The sequence below is a fragment of the Ambystoma mexicanum genome, chromosome 9 (genome assembly GCF_040938575.1).
Source record: "Ambystoma mexicanum isolate Mex_15411 chromosome 9, UKY_AmexF1_1, whole genome shotgun sequence".
Lineage (NCBI taxonomy): Eukaryota > Metazoa > Chordata > Amphibia > Caudata > Ambystomatidae > Ambystoma > Ambystoma mexicanum.
Genome location: NC_090931.1, coordinates 322,692,601 through 322,718,842, shown reverse-complemented (window position 1 = coordinate 322,718,842; position 26,242 = coordinate 322,692,601). Strand labels below are relative to the sequence as shown.

General features: G+C 45.7%; 1 protein-coding gene and 1 non-coding gene across 4 annotated transcripts in view; one reads left to right on the top strand and one right to left on the bottom strand.

Moving 5' to 3' along the window:
- SPNS3 (SPNS lysolipid transporter 3, sphingosine-1-phosphate (putative)) overlaps positions 1-26,242 on the bottom strand; it is a 635,482-nt gene that overhangs the window by 478,553 nt on the left and 130,687 nt on the right. The gene's annotated exons all lie outside the window — the stretch shown is intronic.
- On the top strand, positions 1,563-1,726 carry LOC138490620 (U1 spliceosomal RNA). Its single transcript, XR_011275558.1, has one exon. It is a non-coding gene; the product is annotated as a U1 spliceosomal RNA (small nuclear RNA).

Sequence of the window (26,242 nt, the reverse complement as noted above, 5' to 3'; positions counted from 1 at the left end):
TCTGCTCAGGCAATGCACCTCTCTCTGCAGCTCTCTTCCCCTGCACACCCATTTTTTCAACACTCTCCTATGTGCACCACTCTCTGCTCGGCCAATGCACCTCTCTCTGCAGCTCTCTCCCCTGCACACCCTTTTTTGCACCACTCACCTCTGTGCACAACTCTCTGCTCAGCCAATGCACCTCTATCTGCAGCTGCTGTCCCCTGCACACCTTTCTGTGCACCGTTCTCCTCTGTGCACCACCCTCTACTCAGGCAATGCACCTTTTGCTGCAGCTCTTTCCCCCTGTGCAACTTTTTTTGCAGCACTCTCCTCCGTGCACCACTCTCTAATCAGCCACTGAACCTTCCTCTGCAGCTCTCTCCCTGCACACATTTCTGTGCACCACTCTCCTCTGTGTACCACTCCCTTCGCAGCCTGCGCACCTCTCTACATTCCTCTTCCCTGCACACTGCACTCTTCTGGGCACCGCTCTCTTCTCAGCAAATGCAGCTGACTTTGCAGATCTCTACCTGTCACACCTTTCTGTGCACCACTCTGCTCTGTGCACCACTACCCGCTCAGCCAATGTACCCCTCTTTGCATCCCTCTCTCAGGCACACCACACCACTCTTCTCAGACAATGCACCTCTTTACAGCTGTCTCCCTGCACACCGTTCATTTCATTACTCTCCTCTGTGCTCTACTTTCTGCTCAGATAATGCACCTCTGTTTGCAGCCTTCTGTGCTCCACGAGGTTCTACACACCACTGCCCCCTATCTGTCAGCCCAGAAGTTTTTTGTACAAGAGGCACTTCCCTGATTTACTGTGTGCACCAGTTTCTGGGCAGCTCTGTCTTTTGTGCCCTGCTCTTTGCACCTCACCCATCAGTGCACCACTCGGTGCACTTCTCTCATGTATGTATTGCTCTGCATTTCTCCCTCTCTGCTGTACACCCCGCCCTCCCACAGTTTTTTTGTTTATAGTGAATTATAGCACCGAGGCCCCTAGGATTTTAAAGCGCTAGGTAGAGATATAGCAGGTGATCAAAGGCTTAAACACATATTAATTTAAATGGGTGCGGAAAAGATGTGTTTGAAAATATTTTATAAGAAGGCTAACACTAGTTTGTGCTGTTAAAAGTGGGCATTCACAGTTTCCACAAGCATGGAGCTCGAGATGCAAATGTTTTAACTGGCTCGTCCCCCCTTGAAGGTTGTGCAGCATTTATTTTTCTGCAGTCAAGCTCTGAGCAGCTAATTGGACCCAAAGCCCTGGTTTATTGGTGAAAGAAAGAAAAAGTAAGGTCTGCGAGTGGTTTCACATAGAGCCCCTGGTCTTGCGGCAGAATTTATTTTGCTGCAGTCAAGGGGGACAGCGCTGAGCATTTCAGGTCCAGAGCATTCACTGGAGAGTTCAAGTGCGCAGGCCTCTAACCCCAGATTTGTGCGCCCCATGATATCAGGTGCCCGCTCAGAGCTTCCAGGAGGGAGGGGGCGGGTCTGGTCAGGGCATGCCTTCTCACCCTCGCTTAGCGGGGATTCCAGAACGGGCCCAAACTCTGCCCTCTTGCTTGCAACTCATACTTACCTGGCAGGGGAAAATCTGTGATCACAATGGCAGATCTCCTAGGGTGAGGCTCACCCATTGCACATCAGATTTCCTGACCCCTGCTATGTCCCCAAATGCAGGATACTCAACTGCATTATTTCTGGTTGTGGGGGACAGCGTTCACGCTTTCCCCTGATTTATTGGTGAAAGAAAGAAAAGGTAAAGTGTGCACTAGGTCTGCTAGGTTGGTTGCACAGAGAGCCCCTGGTCTTGTGGCAGAGATTCTGAGGGCACTGCCAGTGCGTGCCCATGCACTGCACTACCAATGCATGCCCACGCGCTGCACTGCCAATGCATGCCCACGTGCTGCACTGCCAATGCCTGCCCACGTGCTGCACTGCCAATGCATGCCCACGCGCTGAATCTCTCACAGGGGTTCGCTGGTGGGCCCATGAGAATTCCCAATAGCGATGCCGATATTCAGCTTGTTGGAAAGAAAAAATTGAAAACTGTTGTGGGGTTAATGCAACTTAATATGAGAATATTGCAAGCAACTAACCGTTGATCACTGCCCCTGACACCAACAGCTATCTTTGGGACTGCATGGCTATCACTGCCTGTGATGCTATTGTGTCAGAGGTCACACAATATCGCTTTTTAATATACTGCTTTGGGAGAGGTTGTTGACTTTTGGCTCACCGGCCCACTGGGCGACAAAAAGTTAGTGCTTTGGCCCTATATTTAAAAGGCCCTATATTTAAAAAGGTTGGACAAGCCTGATTTAGAGCAATTCAAGAACTGAGGCTATGGGTTGTCGTACTCAAGAGGGTTATTCTAACAAACCACCCAACAGAAAAAATAACAATAAAAAAAACAAAAATATGCCGGCTGAAAAGACCCAGCCATCCTCTCTAAAATATATACACCAATTGCCTGCCAAAGATAGTGTTATTGATTTGGGATCACAGAACACTGTAGATAGAGAATCGATTGCCACTGTGGGATGCTCGGAAAAATCAAAGGAAGATACTGGCATGATCCATGGAGTTAACCATAAAGTAGCAAACACTGTGGAAATTGGTACTGACCCATGCTTTCCAACAGCAATGGGGTCATGCAGTGATTTGTCCATACCCACTAATCTACTTAATCTCGACACCCAGTCAATCTTGAAATTCTCTAGGGGCCATGAAGCGAAAATTACTTCATTCCTCCAACTTCCAAATAACTCTAGTATGATGGTGAATGCTAGCTCTCTAGCAAGCGGGCCTCAAGTGGAGGGCCACCCTATAACTATGTTGTCATATAAAGCCCAGAAAGGAGTCCATCAAACTCTTAACCATTTGGATCACTTGAACAAAGTGTTTGTAATTGAGGAATCTAACTCGGAACTGGCCACCCAACAAATAGATCCACCAAACCATATCTCAAAAACGTTGGAATGGGAGGGCAACATCGAACATAACGACCAGACGTGGATGAATCGCACCAGATTTGGGGGATTTTCCAACAGATTCCTCCCCTGCAATCACTACATTCAGATAATTTTGACTTGATCTCCTTACCTTCGATAAACAATAATCAAATGGTTTGCCTCTTCCATTCTGAAATTGCACCCACTATGGTTTGTGAACAAAGAAATAGTCTGCTTTCCCGAGGGTACAATATATCTGTGATCCAATCTAAAGAAGAGTCATTTTTGTCCCTACCTCTTCAGGGCAGCATTGCTAACCCTGCAGATACTATGATAGGTAATTCCGCGCTATGTTCTGCGACCCCTAATTAATTTCATCAAGACTGGTCTTGAGTGGAGTTGGATCCTAAATCGTTGATGGGCTCCGACAAGCACCGACTCAACCCTAACCCTCGCCTGATTACGGCTTTATTATGGAGTGTATGTGGACGGGCAAACTTTTACTGGTCTTTTGTACCTCGGCTAGTTTGAGGGATTGTAATATATTCATGTTGCAAAAGACTATGTTGACCAGTCATTGTGATCTGCAGGGTTAGCACACTTATTCTAGTTTGGCTGTTCGTGCCAATAGGGGCATGCCTAGTGGGGGTCTGATCATTGTAATCGATAATTCGCTCCAACTTAGTTCAGAGTTGATCTACTCAAATCATTCCCTTTTGCCAGTTGCCATTTCAACTAGCTGCACTAACATTAAGCTACTTCTCGTCAACATATACTGGAACCCTGCCAGACAGTCCATGAAGTCTATACATTCAGTTTTAACTTCACTGTTTGAGGGTTGGCTTATTGATGGGCTTTCCCACTCGATTATATTGGGTGGGGATTTTAATTCTAACTGCAATGAGGGCAGTAAATTCAATCTGACTAACGCAGTGTCCTGCCCCCCGAATTTCAGGGATATCAGTTGTATGAGAAGAAGAGACTGGGACTCCTTTCTGACCAAATGGGAACTGTTTTTGCTACATTATTTACCCCTGGATGAGTGTTCCATCTATAGATGGGATAGGAGTTCCCACCATTCCACCATGGTTAAACTTTCCTCTGATCCATGCCAATTAGTTGACTTTAAAGCTGGAGACCATCTGGCTTTGGTTCTTTCAGTTGATCTCCCTCACAATGTACCTGACTCTTTCGTACCTGCAGCCTTTACCCCTTGGAGGGAGGTGATAGGGAAGTAAGATGGGATAAAAGGCTCTACCATAAGTTCATACACTCTGTTTGAATTGACTGAGGAGGCGGGCTTGCGAAAGGCTTCCACCCCTACTAGTGCAGAAATGCTTTATGGTTTCTCCAGTTTTGTTGGTGTTTGCATGCAACGTCTGATTGCCACTCAAAAAGGTCATTCCAAGAAAAATCATATTCATCAGTTTGAACCTTCGATCGCCAAGTCAAAAAGGACAAAATACATTCCTTAAAACAACTGACCTCTAATGAAATGAGTGTGACTGACTTTCAAAAAGCAACAAAAAATAAAGGCCTTTGCCGCGAGGCAAGCGGTGTGGGCTGCACACCCTGAAAACCACTATGACGTGGTATGATTCTGTAATTGTTGTACTAAGGTGCTGATATCGAATTCAAATGATTGCTTCTACAAATATGTAAACTATAATCGTCAGAGTTGAAACAACTGACCTCTAATGAAATGAGTGTGACTGACTTTCAAAAAGCCACAACAAATGTATTTGTCATTGGCACAGAACCCTAGTCAAATCATACAGAATTGAACTACACACTAAGGACAGTCAGCTACATCATATAACTCATGCAAACCCCAGACAGTTCTGGGGTATCATTAATAACACTGTAGGAGGAAACATCTATGGAAATGAATGTCCAATTGCAGAGGAAAGTTGGAGTGACTTTTGCACAACCAAGTCCCTGATGGGATTCCACTGTGTGTTATCAAGGAAGCCTCCCAACTTTGGGTTCCACACCTTAAGGCACTCTTTGATCATATTGTTTTAACTCACACAATTCCTCAATCTTGGATTCAATCAATAGTTATTGCAGTATACAAAAAGGACAATCCTACATCACATTGTCTCGGGAGGAGAGCTTAGCGGCAACGTGCTCGCCTTGGAAGCATGACGGCATGGAGCAACACAGGTTCGATCCCGGGGTCCGCGCTTAGAAACCTCTGGGTATTAAGCGGTTATAAATAACCTATCATATCATATCATTCCAGAAAACTTTAGGCCAATTGCACTCACAGATTCTGCCAGTAAGGTTTCCTCCATTGTTCTTCTTACAGATCTTAATTTGGTTCTTGCTCAAGCCCCTATCTTGTCGAAGCTCCAAGCAGGTGTTTGGCAAAGTATGGGTACCGCACTTAATGCCACAGTTATGGCACATTTATTGCATAATGTGAAAAATAACTTCAGGGGCCCTGTCTATATGGCATCTATGGACATGTCTGCAGTCTTCAACTGTGTACCGCGTAAATTACTTTGGGCCACATTGACTAAATTTGGAGTCACTCCCAAATGTATTCAAATTATTGCCCTCCTACACAGAAACCCCATGATTAGAATTTTCCTAACAAGACTCATTCCAACTCTAGTGAAAGTCAAACAAAGGTGCACTCTTGCCCTCACTCGTTTCAATCTCCACTTGAGTGACATCGAGAGTTTGTGGTGTAGGAATGATATCTATCCGACTAGGCTTGGTACTCCCAGACACCATTGGCTTGCATTGGCCGATGATATTATACTCTTTGATCGTACTCTGATTGGCCTCAAATGCAAATTGGATATCTTTTTGCAATTTGCACTAAAACGCAATCTCAAGGCCAACGGCTCAACATCAAAGATCATTGTCTTTTCCAAACAAAAGCAGCCACAAACGATGACATGGATTTTGGAAGGGGAACCGATTGAACAGGTATCTTCGGCTAGTTACCTAGGTTATAACCTCACCAATTCATCTTTCATTACTATGTGGCAACACTCTTTGAGGGATAGGATTACACCTTTAGTTTCACATACGAAATGGTTACTCCACAAAGGGCCTCATCAAGAGTTGGGCGGTAGCCCTTAAAAATGCAGTGGTAACTCTATTGCCGCTGCATGTAAGGGTCCGTCCAAACCTGGGTCTGCCAGCATTTACCCACAGCTCCAAGCTGGCGGTAAATGCACTGGAAAAATGCAGACTTTTGGTGCAATTACAGCGCAGTAATACCACCGGTTGTAATTGCGTCGGACATTCCCCATTGGGTCCAGTGGACCCAATGGGGGATGGGGATTTACAGTTACCCCCCAATCCGTGATCTGGAGGTAATACCGCCGGACAGATCGGCGGTAACACAAATACAGTTTGGCGGTATCCCAGCCGGGATACCACCAAATTCGTGATGGGGCCCAAAGTCTCCAGTTTCTCAATTATGCATGCCCTTCGCTATTATTCATTGAAAATCGAACCTGTGCTCCTGTATTGTTTGGACCTCTCGCTTCTCGATTTGGGGGATTTTTTGAATAAGTACAGACACAACTTTGGAAAGAGGTGTTGTCTCTTGCGTGTCTATTCCGAATTCGGTAATTCGGCATGAGTTGGCACTTACCTCACTTCAAGCCAGATAGCAATGGGGGCAACACCTTAACTATTCAAAATGTCTCAATCCAGCAGAGAGTTCACTTTATGCAGAGTTAAATAGTCTCATGAAGGATAGACAGATCCCTTCTATTAATAACTATGTGAGAAAAAGGTCAGAATTGCTCAACATGATCGGGTCGAATGATAAAAAACTACTTAATCAGCCGGGTTGGAACGAAATTAAAACTCTTTAGGTATGATTGGGCATGTACTCTCGACTCTATTCAATCATATCGTTCATATACGGAATATGCCAAATTTCGGAGAAAGGGGGAATATTCTTCCATGCATCTGTCTCGCTTCCCTTGTCCAAAAATGCGCTCCCTTTGCATGCTTTTTAAAACTTAATCAACTTCCTACTAAGAAATGGACCATCCATTGGAGGTGGGCATTCTGAATCCTCTGCAACAATGTCAGAATGTCAGTTTTGCTTTGGCTCAGATTCCATTGAAACCCTGAGGCACTGGGTAACCGAATGTCTGGCTCTTTCTATGAAGAGGGATAGTTAATTCAAACATAGGGTATGCACGGAATCTATAGTTTCAAGGGAATTATTTTGGTCCAGGCTTATGTGGGAGGAAAAGGTTTCTTTGATGCTCTCATTATGTCAATTTGTATATGATGTCCTGGATCATTTGGACTGTTGATATACTGTGCGAATTAACTACAAATCCAGAGCTTATATTCTTTTTATGAGATTTTATTTGTATACTCTATGAATTAATTGAGAATTGAGTGTATATATTATTTTAATTAGATTTTATTTGAATACTGAATTCTTTTATTTTCTTGTACTGTTTTATTCTTTTGTGTGTAAGGTTTAATTAAAACTAAATCACAATTATATATATGTATAAATATATACATGCAGTGCTCCTGAACTATTGTGCATGTGCCTCTGGCCTTTCGTGACTGCACCCTATACATATCAAGGAAGCACCCATGGTTGTTAAGTGAAGTAGACGTTTTTGTGGTTCAATAATTATATTATTTTAGCAATCTTACACTGATAATATCTTTTCTACATCAGTGATGTCACTTCCTGTGAACATAGCCAATGGTCAGGTGGCATCATGTCCTGTGACATTATTGGGACAAAGGTCATGTGATGTCACTTCCTGTGATGCTGTTAGGTATATCATGTCACATCTGCTACACCTGGCATGTTGGTGATTGACGTCCCTGTGCACTGTAGAGTCATTAATGACCTTTTTTCCCATTTCTTTGGAAAGGGGGTGAGCATGCAGGTATCTGAAATGTCTGGTTTTTCGCTCCCTTTAGTGGTCGCAGCTGTACATATAATAAATATAAGGATGGACAACCACATTCTTTCACATATGTGACAAAACATTTGCCAAATGTTGACTGGGCTTTTCCTTTTATTGCCGCCACCCAGTGCTCAATTTGTGGGGGTGTTTGCCAGGGCTCAGCCTTAGCACTTATTTGTGAGCCCCGGCAGTTATTGTCTGAGACTTCTTTCAATTATAATATTGTGTTCTGGCAACTTTATTATTTTAACTTTCAGTCACTTTCAGAAGCACCTATAAAATCAGAGCAAATTGTTGAACCTATGACTCACATCCAGAGACAAGAAGTACATCTGGAATGTGTACATCACACATCTGCCATAGTAGTACATCCATCAGCCCCAATGAGCCATTGGCAGCTTTAACCCCATACATATTGACACTAAGGGTAGTAGCCGTGGATGTTGGCATCAGTGAGCGGGAAACTACCCGTCCCAATGTGTCATGGGTGTGCTCGAAAATATTTGAGCGCCAGCACTTCTTTTCTGACAAATTAAGCACTGCCACCACCTTCTCGGTGCAAGTCAAAATGTCCAGATTCTCCTGGAGGTGTTTGCCCCCTAATCAGTCAGTATTGAATGCGTGCAGTGCTCCCAGCGAAATTAAGGATGACGTATATATCTCCACCTGCCCAATCCAGCAAGTGGTAAAGATGGGCAGAGTATGAAGTACGCAGGCAAAAATAAAGGTTGAGATCAAAGCTACACCTCACCGATGACACCCAATGAGGCTGAGCATTGCTTAGGGGTTGCTTGTAGTCTCCTGCAGAAGGAATGCGAGCAAGCAGCTGGGGCTGAACGTCCTTTTGTGGGATAAGGCTAAGCCGGATTTCCATATTTTCTTTCCCCTTCGGTAATGGCATGGCGGGCTTAAACCAAAACAATGGTTTGTATGGCTGCACAGAGCAATTCCAATAGTTATGATTAATTCTAAACTTTCCAGCCATACACCTTCAGTTTTGCTAGTATTTGAAAAAAATACATTAGTGTTGACTAATGTTTCGCAACCTTTTCCTTGAAAAGTAACTTACTTTTTACAGGCTTCCCTGTATCACTTTTGCCTTATCTCTTCTCCCTGATTAGGCACATTGTGTTTCTATTTGGTTTCACTTCACAACTTGGATGGGATGATTATAAATATCTGTATTTCTCTACTAATAGGTTCTCGGCTTCCTTTCTTACACATCGTTATTTATTTATAGAATAAATAGATCGTCTTCCTAGCTGTATTTATCAGTGGATGCATGTGCATGTGTTATGTTATATTAAGATGCGTTTATACTGCACCAAATGACCACCGAAGTACTTTAAGAGTGCCTAGACTTGTGAGCAATATAAGATGGCTGAGCGGTTTAAACGCTCGGGTTGAGGGCTCGTTGCTGTGATCTGTGTTTGATCTGCATGTCGCAGATTCAAATCCTGGCAAGGCCAACTCAGCCTTTCAGCCTTCGAGGTCGATAAATGAGTCCTAATTTTGATTGGGTAAATATGTCCTATGTAAAGTGCTTTAGATTAAAGTGCTATATACAAAAACAAATTATTATTAAGTTTTTTGCAATGTTTGACGTATATACAAAATAATGGTTATTACAAATTATAAACAATCATTTACTAAAAAAAGAATAGTTGTCACAACAACACAGATGAACTCCACTGATCACTTTCTCTGTTCTTTGCCAAGACATTGGGCCCCATTACGGGTCTGGCGGTAACCCTGCAGGTGATACCGGTGATACTGGCGGATTGCCGCGGGACCCATAAACAATTGCCAGTGCCTGACTTCCCAGTAACACCAGGGTATTACAACCCCAGTGGCCGGTCCACAGGACTCCATGGGAGTTGGGTCCACAGAAGTATCGGCACTGTTGCTAACAGTGCCAGTGCTTCCGTGACGGCTTGCCTACCTTGGCCGCTGTTCCCGGCAGGGTCAGGCTTACCGGCACCGTTGTTTCCGGACCAGCACACTGGTAATGAGGCCCATTGAAACTTGTAATGTCAAAAATGTACCATCATTTTGGCTTCCGTGTTTATCGGCATGCTCTTTTGTGGAGTGGCAAGACATTTTATAGCAAAGGATCCAAGTGCCATCTACTGACCATAATTGAGTACTGCAACGTGTTTGTCCATTTGTATAATCGACTGTAGAGTGGGTTTCGCAGAATGGAGGAATAGGCAGAAAATGTGCCTGTTTCTAATTTTAAAGGCTTAACTAAAAAGTTCAGAGCAATGAAATGATATGAAATTAAATGATATTTTATTTACATTGCGCTCGTACACAATGCCATTATTTCAAGAGTGTGAGTCCGTAAAATGTTAAGAAGATCCACAATCGCAACAGGCCCATCTTCTCATGTATGGCTCATACTGAGGTGATGCAGTCAACATATTTCGACCATGATACATAGTAGAAGTTGCTTGATGTTGCTGTGGTACTTAAAACTCAGACTCTCAAATAACTTAACTTCGTTTCTTTTGACTTTGGCGATTTTGTGCAATAGGTTGCCTCCATTTTAAGTTGCTAAAACGGGCATTCTGGCACTTTCTCCTAATTGTTCCTTGCTTTATTCAGAGATAAGTTGACATACGAGTCCCATCACTGTTCTTGTCCTCCATGGATCAGTACATTGTATTGCATTATAAAACGCTGTGCAAAAACCAGAGTAATGGAATCGGTGAGGTCGAACCATGTGACCATGTAGCAACATTCTTCGAAACACTGTTCACATGCCACCAGTCATGGACTTCTGGTTGCAACAGAAAGAGGGGTGTTCTCAATTTCAATGCTGCATGTTGCTGCCTGACACCTAGGTCCGCACACCCTCTAGCCACCACCCCTCACACCCCCCTCGTATTCTTTCCTGGTTGCGTGTTGATCCCTTGCTGACAAATTGCCCACCCTCACGTCTTCCATTATTAGCTCCCCGACCACCAGAATCTTTGCTTCCCCTTCTGTAGTATGATTTGTAAAGCGCTCCAGTGCTTCCCGAAGCTAGGTCCGCGCTCAATAAATACCATCATTATAATAATAAATATAATAATAATGATAATATTGATAATAATGGTAGAGTAACTCCTTGGCCATTTGCAGTCCTCTGGCACACCTATGGTTAAGTAGTCCATCTGGCTGTCCCACTGACTCATTGTATACGGTAATGCCTCAAAAACCGAAAAACAATGAGGTCGAAAACGCTGAAGTTATTTTATCAATTTATTTGACTTTTTGGCACATTTTTGCCAAAAATAGATGGGGGGGGAGGTTGGTAAGAGAATCCATATGGTAGGGGCAATGTGGGGCGGGCGGGTCTTCTCCCACATTTAAAATAAAAAAAAAGTGCAAAAAAAAACGAAATTCGAAAAATAAATCTGTGTTTTCAGGCTCTTTGTTTTGGATTCGGTATTTTAATGTAGAACCATTTTATGAACGCTTCAATTCAAACATGCTGCTTTCTGCATGGATTACACTTTTCCTCGGAGGTCCCAAGTTGAAGGTCCAATGCCTGTCAATCTTTAAAGATTAACACATTTTGTAATTTAATTATTCAATTTTGGACAGAATGATTGAAAAAAAATGTGACCTCACAGTTAAAGTACCATGTAATGCAGAGACAGGTTTTGGGGTTGGTGCCAGAGGGGTGAAGGTCTTCTCAGGTGACACATTACTTTGCTGGTTATATAGGGCTCCTAAGGGTCAGAATGGAGGTCCAGTGGCGTGCCCTGCATCCGTGCAGCAAGGCCAACCTTGATAACAGTGCACAATGATCTTGTGGACATCAGGGATAGAAGAGGTTGCATACGTGTGTCCTTCTCGGATTAAACAACTGTCTTTGACAGCCACACAATAATCCCATCATCAACCATGGGCCTCATTACGAGGTGGGTGGTAAGGGATTACCGGTACCCGGTACCAGAGATCCCTTACCGCCCTATTACGAGTTCCCTTTGCGGGTCCTCCCTTAAAGCTTGGTTTCACCAGGCGTTAAGGACGGGACCCGCAAAGGGACTTTGGTGCTAATAACGGTACCGCAATTTGCAGTACCGTCATTAGCGCCTTCCCCTTTCCCATTGAGCCCTATGGGGGCTCAAATGGGAATGGGGAAGGGCCTTGGTGAAAGGGGAATTACCGCCCCGTCAACCTTGGAATGGGGCGGTAATAGCTCCATTCACCAGGGCGGAGTCGGTAAGGATTTGGAGGCAACCATGGCACTAATAGCGCCATGGTTACCTCCAAACTCCTAATGAGGCCCCATGTGTCTTCCGTAGCACCATTTTAGGGGCCCTGTTGGCCTTCTTAGCCAATGGGGGTCATTACGAGGTTGGAGGTAATGGAAAAACGATGCCGGTAAAGGATTACCGGCATCGCATACTGCTCCTGCTATTCCGACCTAAGACCCCGCTATTAGAGGCACCGTTAATAACAGTGCCACTAATAGCGGCATGGGCGCGGGTATGCGGCCCATCATGCTGGTAATACTGGCATGCCGCTAATGGGAGGAAATCACAAGTCAGGCGGACATGCAAATACCAGCATCAAGAAGGAGCTAATAGGGGATACCGGCATGCCGGTAATACCGGCATTGTGAACCAACTGTAAAATGCTATGTGCAGTGTTCCCAACTACCACAGGTGCACACAAGCAGCACAGGTGGAGGCAATGGAGTCTGGGCCAGCACAAAAGGAGCACACCCACACACCACACCCCTTCCCATACCAAGATGATTCCAATAGTAGTAGCAATACTGGGGATGGAGGACATGCTGGCATTGCTACACCAGCAACAACAACAGCAACTGCAGGCACCACAGAGGAGACGCAGGAGGAGAAGGAGGGTGAGACAGGCCGAGCATGCCCCACCAGTGCATTCAGCGGTACCACGCAGGCAGCCCCCAATCCCTTGCATCAGAGCCAGTCCATTCAACCTAACCTCTGAGCAAATCCACACCCTGTACCGTCTGGACCGGGACAACATCACCACCATCGTGGACATGATACACGACAACATTGTCAGCCTCATTGAAATACGCGCCGCCATCCCCCCTCTACTGAAGGTAGTGTCGGTGCTCCACTTCCTTGCCACAGGCACCTACCAACACACAGTGGGGCGCATGCATGGTGTATCACAACCCTTATTTTCTCGCATTCTTATCCAAGTGCGGGATGCCATCCTCAAGTACACAAGGGACTACACATCCCTACCACGGACTCCCCAGGAGATTTTTGATACAAAAGTTGGCTTCCGTGCACTGGCAAGCATGCCAAATTGCATAGGTGCCCTCAACTGTAGCCACGTGGAGTTGGTGGTCCCGCATGCCATGGAGGTGGTGTACCGCAACCGCAAGCAATACCACTCCATCAATGTGCAGATGGTATGTGACGCCAGCAAGATCATCACACATTGTTGTGCCCGATATCCCGGATCAACTCATGACTCTATGGTCCTTCAGAACTCCACGCTACCACGCTACATGAAGCGAAATGCAGGACAACGTGCCTGGCTGCTTGGTAAGTTGCATGACAGGCACGCGGCACTGAAATGGGGAGAGAGATGCACACACCACCATGGTGTCGATGTTGATGTGACAGCACGATGTGCACATCACTAAACACTGTGCCCCAAAGCATCCCAAACAGAACATGACACCCAAATCCCATAGGTATGAAGTAAGGTCGACACCTTTCACAACATGACAAACAGTAAACCACCCCACATCCCACAACACGTGCACCACTCATCAGCGGACCTCACGCTCCGTAACACCATCCAGCAACATGCAGTGCATATGCACTATGTTGCTGTCTCCAGCAAATCACCACACAGGACAAGCATCCATGGGAGTGCATTGAACAAAACCACCAAGGGAATCCACTGTCTGTCACAGGGCTGCCACAACCACAGGAATGCAGCATGTCACCATGGGAAAAATCTGCGCTGAATGCCTAACATTGCAGAGCCTACTGCCAACGCTCCCAGTCAGAAAATCCCACAGAACACAACAAATCACAAATTAGACACGAACACAGCTGTATGCATACACAATGCATGAGCAACAAGACGGAAATGCACACCGTGTAGCATCTTGAAGATGCAACCCACACCATTAGTCCATGGCACAGGACACATTGAGGGCCTATAAATGGTGTGCATACAACCAGGGACATGTGCATGTGACCAACGATAATCTGCAGGCATCTGCGACTAGTACAGCTGTCCATCATGAATCGACTGACATATACCTTTTTTTGCCTCCCATGCAGATGACAGTGGCTATCCCTTGAAGCCGTGGTGCCTCACCCCTGTCCGAAACCCACAGAACAGGCATGAGGAGTACTACAATCGTTCCCACACCCATACCCGTGTGGTCATTGAGCAGACCTTTGGCCTGTTGAAGGCACGGTTTCGCTGCCTTAGCCGGTCGGGTGGGGCACTCCTCTACAGGCATGAGAAGGTGGCCAAGATCATCATTGCATGTGTCATGCTGCACAACATCTGTATTCGACGGAACATGCCCCTGCCCCCTGACATTGAACTGCTACCACCGGGTGATGATGAAGTGTATGAAGAAGATGTGGCTGCACATCATTGTGGTGCCGATGCACAGGAGGGACATACTGTGCGTCAATCAGTGATTGCACAATATTTCTGACACACATGCTGCAGAGGGTGACATGATAGTTGGACAGAGGGCACTGGGTGTGGGAGTACATGTACACTATGCACTGTATATCAATAAATGACACATGCACAATGATGAATGTCCACTCCAAGATATTTTTTTCATACAACGGGTGTATTGAAATGTACAATGAAGATGAAAGTGCACTAACCCTCCACCACCCTCACCTCTCCCCCTTCCCCTCCCCCGCACAACTCCCCCACACACCCTCATCCCCCTCCCTCTCCCCCCACAACTCCCTCACACACCCTCACCCCCCGCCCCCCACAACTCCCCACACACCCTCACCCCCCTCCCCCCACAACTCCCCCACACATGTCCAAACAAGTGTCTATTGCCTTCATCAGGCTGGCCAGTCTACTTCCTGCCACTCCCTGCACCTGGTGGCGGCATGTCCGGGCGGCGCAGGGTGCGTGCCGACCTGCGTAGTGGGCTAGTCTGTGTGGAGCTCGAGGACGATGGGGTGGCCGCCTGCTCCATTTGGGGGGCCGGACGCTCAGCCTCCATTGCATCATCAATGCGGCTGAGGACTTGCCCCAGGGCTGATACCTCCTCGCACAGTATACTTGTGCTATCGGCAATGATCTTGCCGCGCCACTCCTGTCTTGCTTGGGCATTGTCAGTTACGAATTGTCGCACCAGGGCTGTCAGCTCCTCCTGCTGCTGTGAAACGTGCCCTGCCTGCTGCACCCCCTCCGGTACATCTGTGGAGGTGGCGGGTGCTTGTGGATCATGCACAATTTCAATTGGGTCCCCTATGGGACTCATGGCCCCTTGGTTGTACTCCCCCCCCAGAATGCTCTGGGGTGGTGCCGTGGTCGGAGTCTACTGATGTGAGCTGGGGGGATGGTGCCAGACTTGGTGTGCCAGGCAGGTTGGCGGAGTTGTCCTCCACGGGCACCCACACCTGTTCCTGCGCCTCGTCCTCAGTCAGTGGTGCTGTAGCTTCCGCCTCCCCGACAGAACTGTTCTCTGCTGAGAGTGCAGCTTCAACTGTGTCCTGTGCCAGTGTGACTGGAGTTGTGGATTCAGTGTCGACGGCCCTTGGCGGCACCAGTGCCATGGCATCCGGAGGTGGTTTCCTCTGCGGTGCATGCCAAGGCTTGTGTTGGGCTTTTGAGGTGGAAGGCCTGTTGCCCTCATCCCGGGCCCTCTTCTGGGGTGTGGTCGGCTGTGAGGGTGAGTCCCGGGCCTCGCTGTCATGATCTGAGCCTGTGTGGGTCGAAGAGAGGGACGGCATGAGTGATGGTTTGAGAAGCATCATGCATACATTTGTATAATTGCTCATCTACACAACAGAGGGTAATAGGCAGTGGAGTTTGGATGATCACATTACTTGCTATATGGGTGGGTAATGCAGGCATCCGTCAGGGTCACTCATGTTGGGGCAGACGTATGCTATGTTGTTAGAACTGATATAATATTGTTTCGTCCTCATTGTATATGTTGGCCTATGCCCAGTCGCTTTGCGAGGAAATCCGTATTACAAGGTCGTGACCTCAAGTGAATCGAGCCTCCATTTTAGGTTAGAACCGCCATTTTAGTTTATTGTACAAAGTCACCCTGTAGTCTAAAATGGCCATCTCATGTGCTCTTGTTCTAGCCTTAACCTCTTCAACCTCTGTAGGAGGGTTAATGTCCAACCTGCCTTCAGGCTACATGTTAGGGTCATGTAGACCTTGTCCTTTGTTGACCTCGGGATCAGGAGATTACTTGAATTAGCAAAGTTAACCTACAAGTATACAAGAACAATAATGCTTTCCAAATATGACATGCGAAACATTTGTTTGATCTGTATTAAAGCAATATGTAAAGAGTGTAACGTTAAATTAGAGAATAATAATGTCTGTTAGTAAATGTAGTTAAAAGTAAACCGCATGCACAAGATATGTAAATTAGGAAACAAACCTGGCGCGACCCTAGCACAGTGTACAATTAACTTGTAAGAGGCTGGACATCATTATAACAAACTGTATAAATACACTGATGTCCAGCTAGCAAATTCTGCTCACTGCTCACATTGAACCCTGCTGGTGGTCTCTGTGATGTATTGACAGCCAAATAGCTATTCTTGTACTTTGTTCAATACTGTTCAGTTTTGTAATAAAGATTCTGGGAATCTTTACAAGCCCGTGTCGGTGTATTTTCCTTTGCTTGGTGTAACAGCTTTAATATTGTATTTTTCTGATTCTACAATGTGACATGCATATTTGTTGTGGCCTGTATGCAGTGTGACTTATGCCATTAACATCTTAGTGTGGTTTGTGTAAGGTATGGCATTGCCTTGCTGCAGGCATCTGCATGTGTCTGTGCTGCGGACAACAAGTAGGCTTGGAATGTGTGTGTATTAGGGCATGGCTTGCCTCTTCAGACAGACACATTGGTGAACTTGGTGAACTATCATCAGACTATGCATCACAGTGTTTTCTTAGGACACTCACCTTCTTCCGCCTATGATGTTGCGCCACACTCCATATCACCCACGCCTTCAATGGCCTCCATGCCGATCAGGCTGGCACATATATCCTCCCTCCGGGACAGCTTTATCGGAGAGCTTGCTCCTCCACCAGTTGCCATAGCCTGGCTCCTGTTCGCCGAGAAGATGTTGCAGACTCGCAGGTGCAGGTCATCCCACCTCTTCCTGCAATCCTTAGTAGTGCGGGGGGGGGGTGTTGCCAAATGCGCTGACTTTTTGTGCCACTATTGCCCAGATCTCCTTCTTCCTGATGACAGCCTCCCTCTTGAGGCTCTTGGCAAATACTACATCGCCATTCTCTGCCAGGGTCTCCGCAAGCATGGTTAACTTGTCTTCATTAAAGCACTCCTTGCGCTGGAGGGAGGCACCTTTTTTCACTGCCTTTGGCATTGTAGAGTTGTTGTTGATTGATTTTGGCACACAGCAATATATTCCAGGTCGTGGGTGCTGAGGATGGCAGTGGATTGTGTTTTCAAAGATGGCCGCCATGCTCTTTCCTGTTCCTGTGCGATGACGCTACTTCCGGTTCCGCTTATTTAGGGTGACCATTATTAGCGGTCACCGCTAATAGCGGTGACCACTTATGCCGTCTTGATTCATGCCGGTAGTGCAATCTGCACTTTACTTGATGCTGCTAAGGGCCATTTTCGGGACTTTAGCGGCATGCCGGTAATGTCGTTACCGTCATGGCGCAAAGCTTGTGCCTGCAAAGTCGTAATAGCCCTCTATTAGCAGGCTCTTACCTACACGAACACAGTATTTGCTCCATGCCGGTAAGGACAGTTACTTACCTCCAAACTCGTAATGACCCCCAATGTCTTTTATGCAATCTCTTCAGGTTTGCATATGCTGTCTTTGCAGCACAGAAAGAGCAACTGGAATATAGAAGCTCCAGAGAAAGCCACAGTTGTGTTGCCCATTATCCTTCTCGTTGTCTAACCTGCCCATGTGCTAGGCTTTTATATCTATGCTAGGGCTATACAACCTTTAGCTCTGCAGATGTTTTACTACTCACATCAGCTCTACCCAGCACAGTCAATGGTGCGGGGTCATGTGAGTCATAGTGGAAAACATCCAGAGAGCAACTGTTTGAAGACCCATGACCGATGCCGACAACAGCCACCTCTACCCTGATCTATTGGGCAACTCTCGAATGACCTCTCAAAAAATGGCCTCTCCCATTGATAATTTTGAAATATGGATGAAGCCCCAGTAAACTGTCTGAATATACAAGGAGTTGAGCTGTGTACTGTGGTCCAAATAAAAGGTGCTGCTTCTATTCCTAAATGAGAGAAATCTAAAAATGGTGTATATGTTCTGTTCTATGATAGGTCATTTGTTGAGCGCACGGGCACCATGAGCGGTCGTCTATCGCCGGACCTAACACAGGCTTCATTTATGGCATTTCTGCAGGAGTGTAGGCTGTGAGCAACAAGGCCACATGAATTTTGCACAATTTCAGGTGGCTACTGGTCACTCTCAATTCGAATGGGAGCGCATCCTTAAGGAAGGATGCTTTTTCTGCATGCAAGTATCTGGCCCAGGGGCGCCGAGTATGCAGGTGCTGTCATGATTGGATCTCAGTGTGCTTCCATTTTTCCCTCCAAGATGGAGGGTAGCCTTTTATGTGTCAGTCTAGTTGCCTTGATCCCAGTGGACATGGTAGCTCCGCCCTTATTGCCAGGAAGAGCTCTTCAGTCGGCAAGGACAACACACCGTGCGTTGCTACTCCCTTCAGACAACACTCCGTAAGTTTGCATTACTCTAAATCTAACCCCTCTCTCTATACCCCTGATTGCTGTTCTGTGTTATATACCCTCTCTCCCTTCATCCCACCTTGCAGGGAAATCTGTGTGTACCGCTTCCCGATCCTCAGAGCATTAGGATTGCACTGCGTACTTTGGCGCCTGCACGGATCTTCATCTACAGAAACACAGAACGCTTCCCGCGGTCTCTACCGCATTGGAGTTGATAACCGAATTACTGGTTTCGGCGTCTCTGGTACACCCAAATAGAAAACGTACTCTTGATTGATAGGTAGGAAAAGTTTGACCAGTTAATTCATCTGTATCTCTCTCTTTCTATAGCAGCACTCACGGCTCGTAAAATCCTAGTGACAGACGTTGTTCCTGGTAATCTTTCCTTTCAGGGCTTCGCGTAAACTCCTTCACAGAGGTAAGTAACTTGATACACGTTGACCCCATTTAGAATTATCTATAATGGGTTCTGGGTTCAGCCCCCTCTGCAAATCTTGTAACATATTATTCTGTTCTCTGTAGCCTTCTCGTAGCATTACCGTATTACCCAGGAAAGAAAAGCCTCTCATTTGTGCAACCTCTTGGCACGAAGGTATTTCCAGTAATCTATTCCCACTATTCTGAATCCTTCTCTGCCTTCAAATCTATCTCACCCCCTATTCTTTCTCTTCTATTAGCAACAAGAATAAAGACCAGCAAACAGACTTGAACCTCTCAGAACCACCTGACTACAGCATCTAGACCAGTGAGAAATCCCGAACAGCAACTCACAGCATTAGAAGACTAGAGCTACACTATGTCAACAGGGTTTTCTTCCCCAGAGGGTTTCCCTGGGAGTCTCTTACCTCTCTAACCTTTGGATCTGTTGGAGGATAAGGGAGTTCCAGGTGAACTTATCTTTGACTTCTAGTATCCCGTGGCTTCTGACCAGGTTAGTGGAAAATGTCTTTATGCTGAAATGGTATTGGAGAGGTTATTGTGGCAAAAGATTATTACAGATAGCAACGCCTTGATAGTTGAAAAGAGCCATAGTTCACTTATAGGCATAGTCCAATAATATGGATCAAGCACAACAGCAACAATTATTTGCCGCCGTACAGTCTTTAACGGCAGAAGTTCAAGCTTTAAAACAGAAGAATACACTAATAAGACAACTCATGGTTAGATCCCCCAGCTGTTCAGAACTTCCTCATGGTCCTTTACCCGGGGGAAGATATGGCATAGACCCGCATAAACTAAAAGAATTCCTAGAAGCCTGTACAGCGCAGTATGCCTTTAAGGCACCCTTTTTCCATATGGACAGAGATAAGGTGGGTCATATGATTGCACACCTTACTGGCCCAGCATTGGCATGGGCAATACCTTTTGTTACTTCCAATAACCCTATATTGGATTCTTACCAACCTTTTGTTAATAGCTTAAAAACCATGTTCGGAAGGCAAGAGATCACAGTCTCTGCCCAAGAACAATTACTTGCTTCAGACAGGGTTCTCAAGATCTATTAACCTACATAACCAGATTTAAACAACTGGCGGCAGGAACCGTCTGGGCAGATGACGCTCTTGTAACTTTATTTAGACGAGGGTTAAGTGAGGACCTTAAAATGAGATCTCTCATGTTTCCAGACCTGCAAATTTAGCCGAGATGAGCATTATGGTTATGCAGATGGATTACAGACTTCATGAAATACATTAGGAAAAAAAAAAACATCGGGGATCGCGCACTCCTTTTGACTCTCCTCACACTACTCCTAAACCCACTTCTTCAGAAGAACCCATGCAAGTGGGCTCTTCCTGGGGTCCTCTATCCCTAGAAAAATGTAACCGGCGCCATTCTCTAGGCTGTTGCATGTACTGCAGATCAAAAGATCATGTGGTGCAGAACTGTCCGATTGCACTCTTCAGAAAACAGGGAAACGTGCTAACCCGACCGTCTGAGGAACCACGGTTAGGGAATCAATGAGCGGTTCCTCGAACACTTTCTTTTCATCCTAGGTCACAGAAGAATCCAAGTTCCCCATTGTAGTAGTGAAGATCACCCTCACATAGGATTCCATCCATTCAGTTCAAATTCCGGCCTTGGTAGACAGCCGGGATGCAGGAAATTTTATAGATGATCTCTGGCCCATAAATCAGTGAGTGCCACGTTCTGCCAAGACTGTAGCCATCCTGGTGGAATCAGTGGATGGAAGTCCATTAATCTCTGGACCAATCCTAGAGCAGACCACACCTCTCCAGATGAATATCCTCTCTCATGGGGAAACATTGATACTAGACACTATCCATGTATCCATACTGCTCATTATCCTGTTATCCTCGGGTTGCCATGGCTCAGAGTCCACAATCCCTACATTGATTGGTCTGCTGGAACTTTCTTCCTAGGATCGGCACATTGTATTGAGCATTGCCTCTCAAGCGGAGCGATAGGGTTTCATTCACCAAGCCTACAATCTAGGCTAAAATCTGGGCCGGAACTAAAGACCACAGTTTTGAAACAAATAAAAGAAATACCTCAGCCTTATCTGGGGCTTCAAGGGGTTTTCTCGAATACTCAATATGCTGAATTACCTCCACACAGACATGACGACTGTGCACTTGATTTAATACCTGATCAATCCCTTCCCTTTGGTCGGATGTATGTACTTTCAGCACGAGAGAAGGAGGTCCTCAAAGAATATCTGCAGAAAAATCTACACTATGTACTCATTACAGAATCCACCTCGCCTGCTGGAGCATCTCTATTTTTTATACCAAAAAAGGATACTGATGAGCTCAGACCGAGCATAGACTTCTGCGGATTAAACAAGATCACCATTCCTGACAGGTATCCTATGCCATTAATTCCCAACATCTTGGAGGCTGTCAAAAGGGCAAAGATCTTTACAAAGCTAGACTTAAGGGGGCGTATCATCTAGTCGGAATTAAACCAGGTGAATGGAAGACGGCATTTCACACTCCATTTGGTCACTATGAATAACAGGTGATGCCATTTGGATTGTCAAATGCCCCTGCTGTTTTCCAACACTCATGGATCACCTTTTTTCTGACCTTCTATTACATTAAGTCATAGTGTATCTTGACGATATCCTGTTTTTTTCTCAATCACATACAGAACATCTCTTACATGTACGGGAGGTGTTGAGACGCCTTCAGACAAACCATATGTTTTGTAAGCTTGACAAATGTAAATTTCACCAAGATCAAGTGATGTTTTTGGCGTACATATTATCAGAACAAGGTACCTCGATGCATCCCCATAAAGTCTTGGCTATCCTAGAATGGACATCTCCTAGTTGTGCCAAAGAGATTCAACGATTCTTGGGTTTTGCCTATTTTTATCGGCGCTTCATTCCTAATATTTCAGAGATCATACTTCCTCTGACGGCTTTGCTTAAAAAAAGAGTATCATTTGTATGGTCCCCCCAAGCTCAACAAGCATTTGGTACCGTTAAGACAAGGTTTATCTCTGGTCCCATACTCATCTCTCCCGATCAGAGCAAGAAGTTTATCATGTAGTCGGATGTCTCCCATCATGCCTTGGGAGCTGTTGTCCTGCAAGAAAATGAGCAAAGTATCGAATGTCCGGTGGCATATCTTTGCCAAATCCCTTTCACCGTCAGAACTTAACTATAAAGTTTTAGAAAAAGAATTGCTCGCTAGTAAGCAAGCTTTTGAGGAATGGAGGCATTTACTCTTGGGGGCTTCTCATGCCATAGAAGTCCACACTGACCATCACAATCTCCGTTCTTTACAACATGCCCAAACTAGAAATAGCCGACAAGCTCATTGGGCTCATTTCTTTTCTCCCTATGAAATTATATTTACCTTTATCCCAGGGACAATCAACCTGAAGGCAAATGCTCGATCTAGGAAAGACTCAGCCAAACAGTCCCAATTCAGAGCAGAACCCCTCTTTCCTAAAACCTGATTTATTCATGAAATCTCCAGCTTTTTGCAATCTGTTTCCAAAGCAACTTTGAGATTGAGGAAGGAAGATCCTCGGGCCTTTCGAGAACTAGCACTAACAATCACTGAAGGTGGCGGCTACCGGAAACATCGACTATTCCTTCCTACACCCGAACTTTAAAGGATGATAATGTTACTTTGTCACGATTCCAAGATGGCAGGTCATCGAGGAATATCTAATACGACTGAACTACTCCAAAGACATTTCTGGTGGCCAAGACTGCCAGCAGATCTCAAGGACTATGTATCTGCCTGTGACATCTGCTTACAGTCAAAGACACCATGTCGAGCTCCATGGGAGCTTCTGTCAAAGATGCCAATTCCGGACCGTCCATGGCAAATAATATATACAGATTTTATTGTGGATTTACCCATCTTGGATGGCTGTACTGCAATAATGGTCACGATTGATTATTTCGCGAAAATGGCACATTTTGTTCCCCTTCCTAAAGTCCCTACCGCTGCTCAAATGGCAAAGGTCTTTATTAAAAACATTTTCTCTCTACATGGATTACCAGAGACTATTATCTCCAATCGAGGCCCCCAGTACACCTCCAAATACTGGCAACAGGTGTGCAAACTTCTTAATGTCTAGCGAGCCCTGAGCTTGTTCTTCAATCCACAAATAAATGGCCAAATGGAGCGTCAGAATCAGACCCTAGAGGGCTATCTCAAATCTTATATTCCAGCAGCACAAGATAATTGGACTGAACTCCTACCACTGGCAGAGTTTGCCTATAATAACACTCGACATAAATCGATTGACACCAGTCCATTTTACAGTTCTTATGGCTTTCATCCTGCTAGCATTCCGGTACGGTCCACCTCTCCTTCCAAATTTCCAGATGTCGATACTTTACTCCAGAAAATCTGAGAGACCCATCAAATCACCTATTCATCTCTCTTGGAGGCTCAAACTTGCATAAAGCAGTTTGCGGACCACCGCCGCTCCCTGGCGCCAGTTTTTGCTACAGGGAACAAGGTGTGGTTGGCTTCAAAATTTCTTCCTAGACATCTGATTCCTTCTAAGCTGTCACCTAAGTACTTCGGACCTTTTACAGTTCTGCAGAGACTGGGAACCGCTGCCTACCGGCTAAGACTACCATCATCCTGGTCTACAATTCATCCAGTCTTTCATATTTCCCAATTGGAAAAGGATGTGGTGGATCGTTTTCATCTCCGGAAGATGGCTCATTCTCCCTGATATCTACTTCTTCTGGTCCAGAATTTGAGGTGGCAGGGATCTGTGACTCTTGTTATTATCATGGCAGACTACAATATTTTGTAGATTGGTGGGGCTATTCTCCCGCTGAATGCTCCTGGGAACCAGCCTCGGCCGTTCATGCTCCTATCCTGGTCCGTCAACTTCATCGCTGTCATCTGGATAAACCGGGGACGGCGGCCCTTTGGAAGGGGCATACTGTCATGATTCAGTCTCAGTGTGCTTCCATTTTTCCCTCCAAGATGGAGGGTAGCCTTTTCTGTGTCAGTCTAGTTGCCTTGATCCCAGTGGACACAGTAGCTCCGCCCTTGTTGCCAGGAAGAGCTCATCAGTCGGCAAGGACAACACACCCGTGCGTTGCTACTCTCTTCAGACAACGCTCTGTAAGTTTGCATTACTCTAAATCTAACTTCTCTCTGTATACCCCTGATTGCTGTTCTGTGTTATATATCCTCTCTCCCTTCAACCCAACTGGCAGGGAAATCTGTGTGCCATGCTTCCTGATCCTCAGAGCATTACGATCGCACAGCGTACTTTTGGCACCTGCACGGATTCTTCATCTACAGAAACACAGAACGGTTCTGCAGTCTCTATGGCGTTCGCGTCGATAACCGAATCTCCGGTTTCGGTGTCTCTGGTACGCCCAAATAGAAAACGTACTCTTGATTGATAGGTAGGAAAGGTTTGACCAGCGAATTCATCTGTTTCTCTCTCTTTCTATACCAGCACTTGCGGCTCGTAAAATCCTAGTGACAGACGTAGTTCCTCGTAATCTTTCCTTTCAGGGCTACGCGCAAACTCCTTCACAGATGTAACTTGATACAGGTTGACCCCATTTAGAATTATCTATAATGGGTTCCGGGTTCTGCACCCTCTGCAAATCTTGTAACATATTATTCTGTTCTCTGTAGCCTTCTCGTAGCATTACCGTATTACCCAGGAAAGAAGAGCCTCTCGTTTGTGCAACCTCTTGGCACGAAGGTATTTCCAGTAATCTATTCCCACTTTTCTGAATCTTTCTCTGCCTTCAAATCTATCTCACCCCCTATTCTTTCTCTTCTATTTGCAACAAGAGTAAAGACCAGCAAACAGACTTGAACCTCTCAGAACCACCTTACTATAGCATCTAGACCAGTGAGAAATCCCGAACAGCAACTCACAGCAGTAGAAGACTAGCGCTACACTGCGTCAACAGGGTTTTCTTCCCCAGAGGGTTTCCCTGGGAGTTTCTTACCTCTCTAACCTTTGGATCTGTTGGAGGATAAGGGAGTTCCAGGTGAAATTATCATTGACATCTAGTATCCCGTGGCTTCTGACCAGGTTAGTGGAAAATGTCTTTATGCTGAAATGGTATTGGAGGAAGTTATTGTGGCATTATTACAGGTGCTCCGGGGCCCAGGCCCCCTCCCCCTTTACCCCAATGGTAGCTTTGAGAGGTGTTGGTAGGTCTGAAAAAAAGGCTACACTCATATCGGGACTGTTGGGACTCAGGCTAGCTAGCCTTTTGGTGGTAGCCCTTGAGCTTCTATTCGGGGCTACAACCAAAAGACCCCTCAGCCCCCCTGACTCTGCTGTTTGTCTAATTTACTGAACACAAACTTTTTATTGAACTACCTACCCGATATGTAACTACTGCATGCAACAAAATGTTTGCTTCTATCACCGCCTACGGGCCTCATGTAACTGATTTCTCAAGCGCCCTGGTGCCTAAGGGCTTGCACGTGCTATCCAGATGTAAAAAATAAATAAAAAAATCTTCTCTTCCCATCTGCTCTCCCCATTCTATTATAGGTACTTCTACTTCACCTTTCAAAGTCACCTCCCATCCGCTTCCCCTGACCACGATTCCCATTTACCTCCACCCATACCTACCCCCACCAACCCCTACCACGCTTTCTCGGCCTGGAAGGGGAGAAACAAGGGTGGTATCTCCTCCTTTGTGAGGGCTGAGCAGTGAGTCCCCCAGTCTTTGTTCCATCTCAGATGATGTGCGCCCAACAATGCCTCACTGAACACTGTGGTTTCTCCCAGCAGGCCCTATAGAGGTGCTTTCAGTCCCTCTATCTTCTTGGGAAAGACCGACCACTGAAGTAAGCAATAGGATATTTTGTCATTATTATACTGTAAGGAACTTCATAATAGAATGCTATTTATGTCAATGCATTGCTTAATGCGCCACATAGCTCATGTCATCTATTCCAATGAGCCTTCACAGTTTTTTTTTATCAACATTATAATAAGACTCCCTTGTG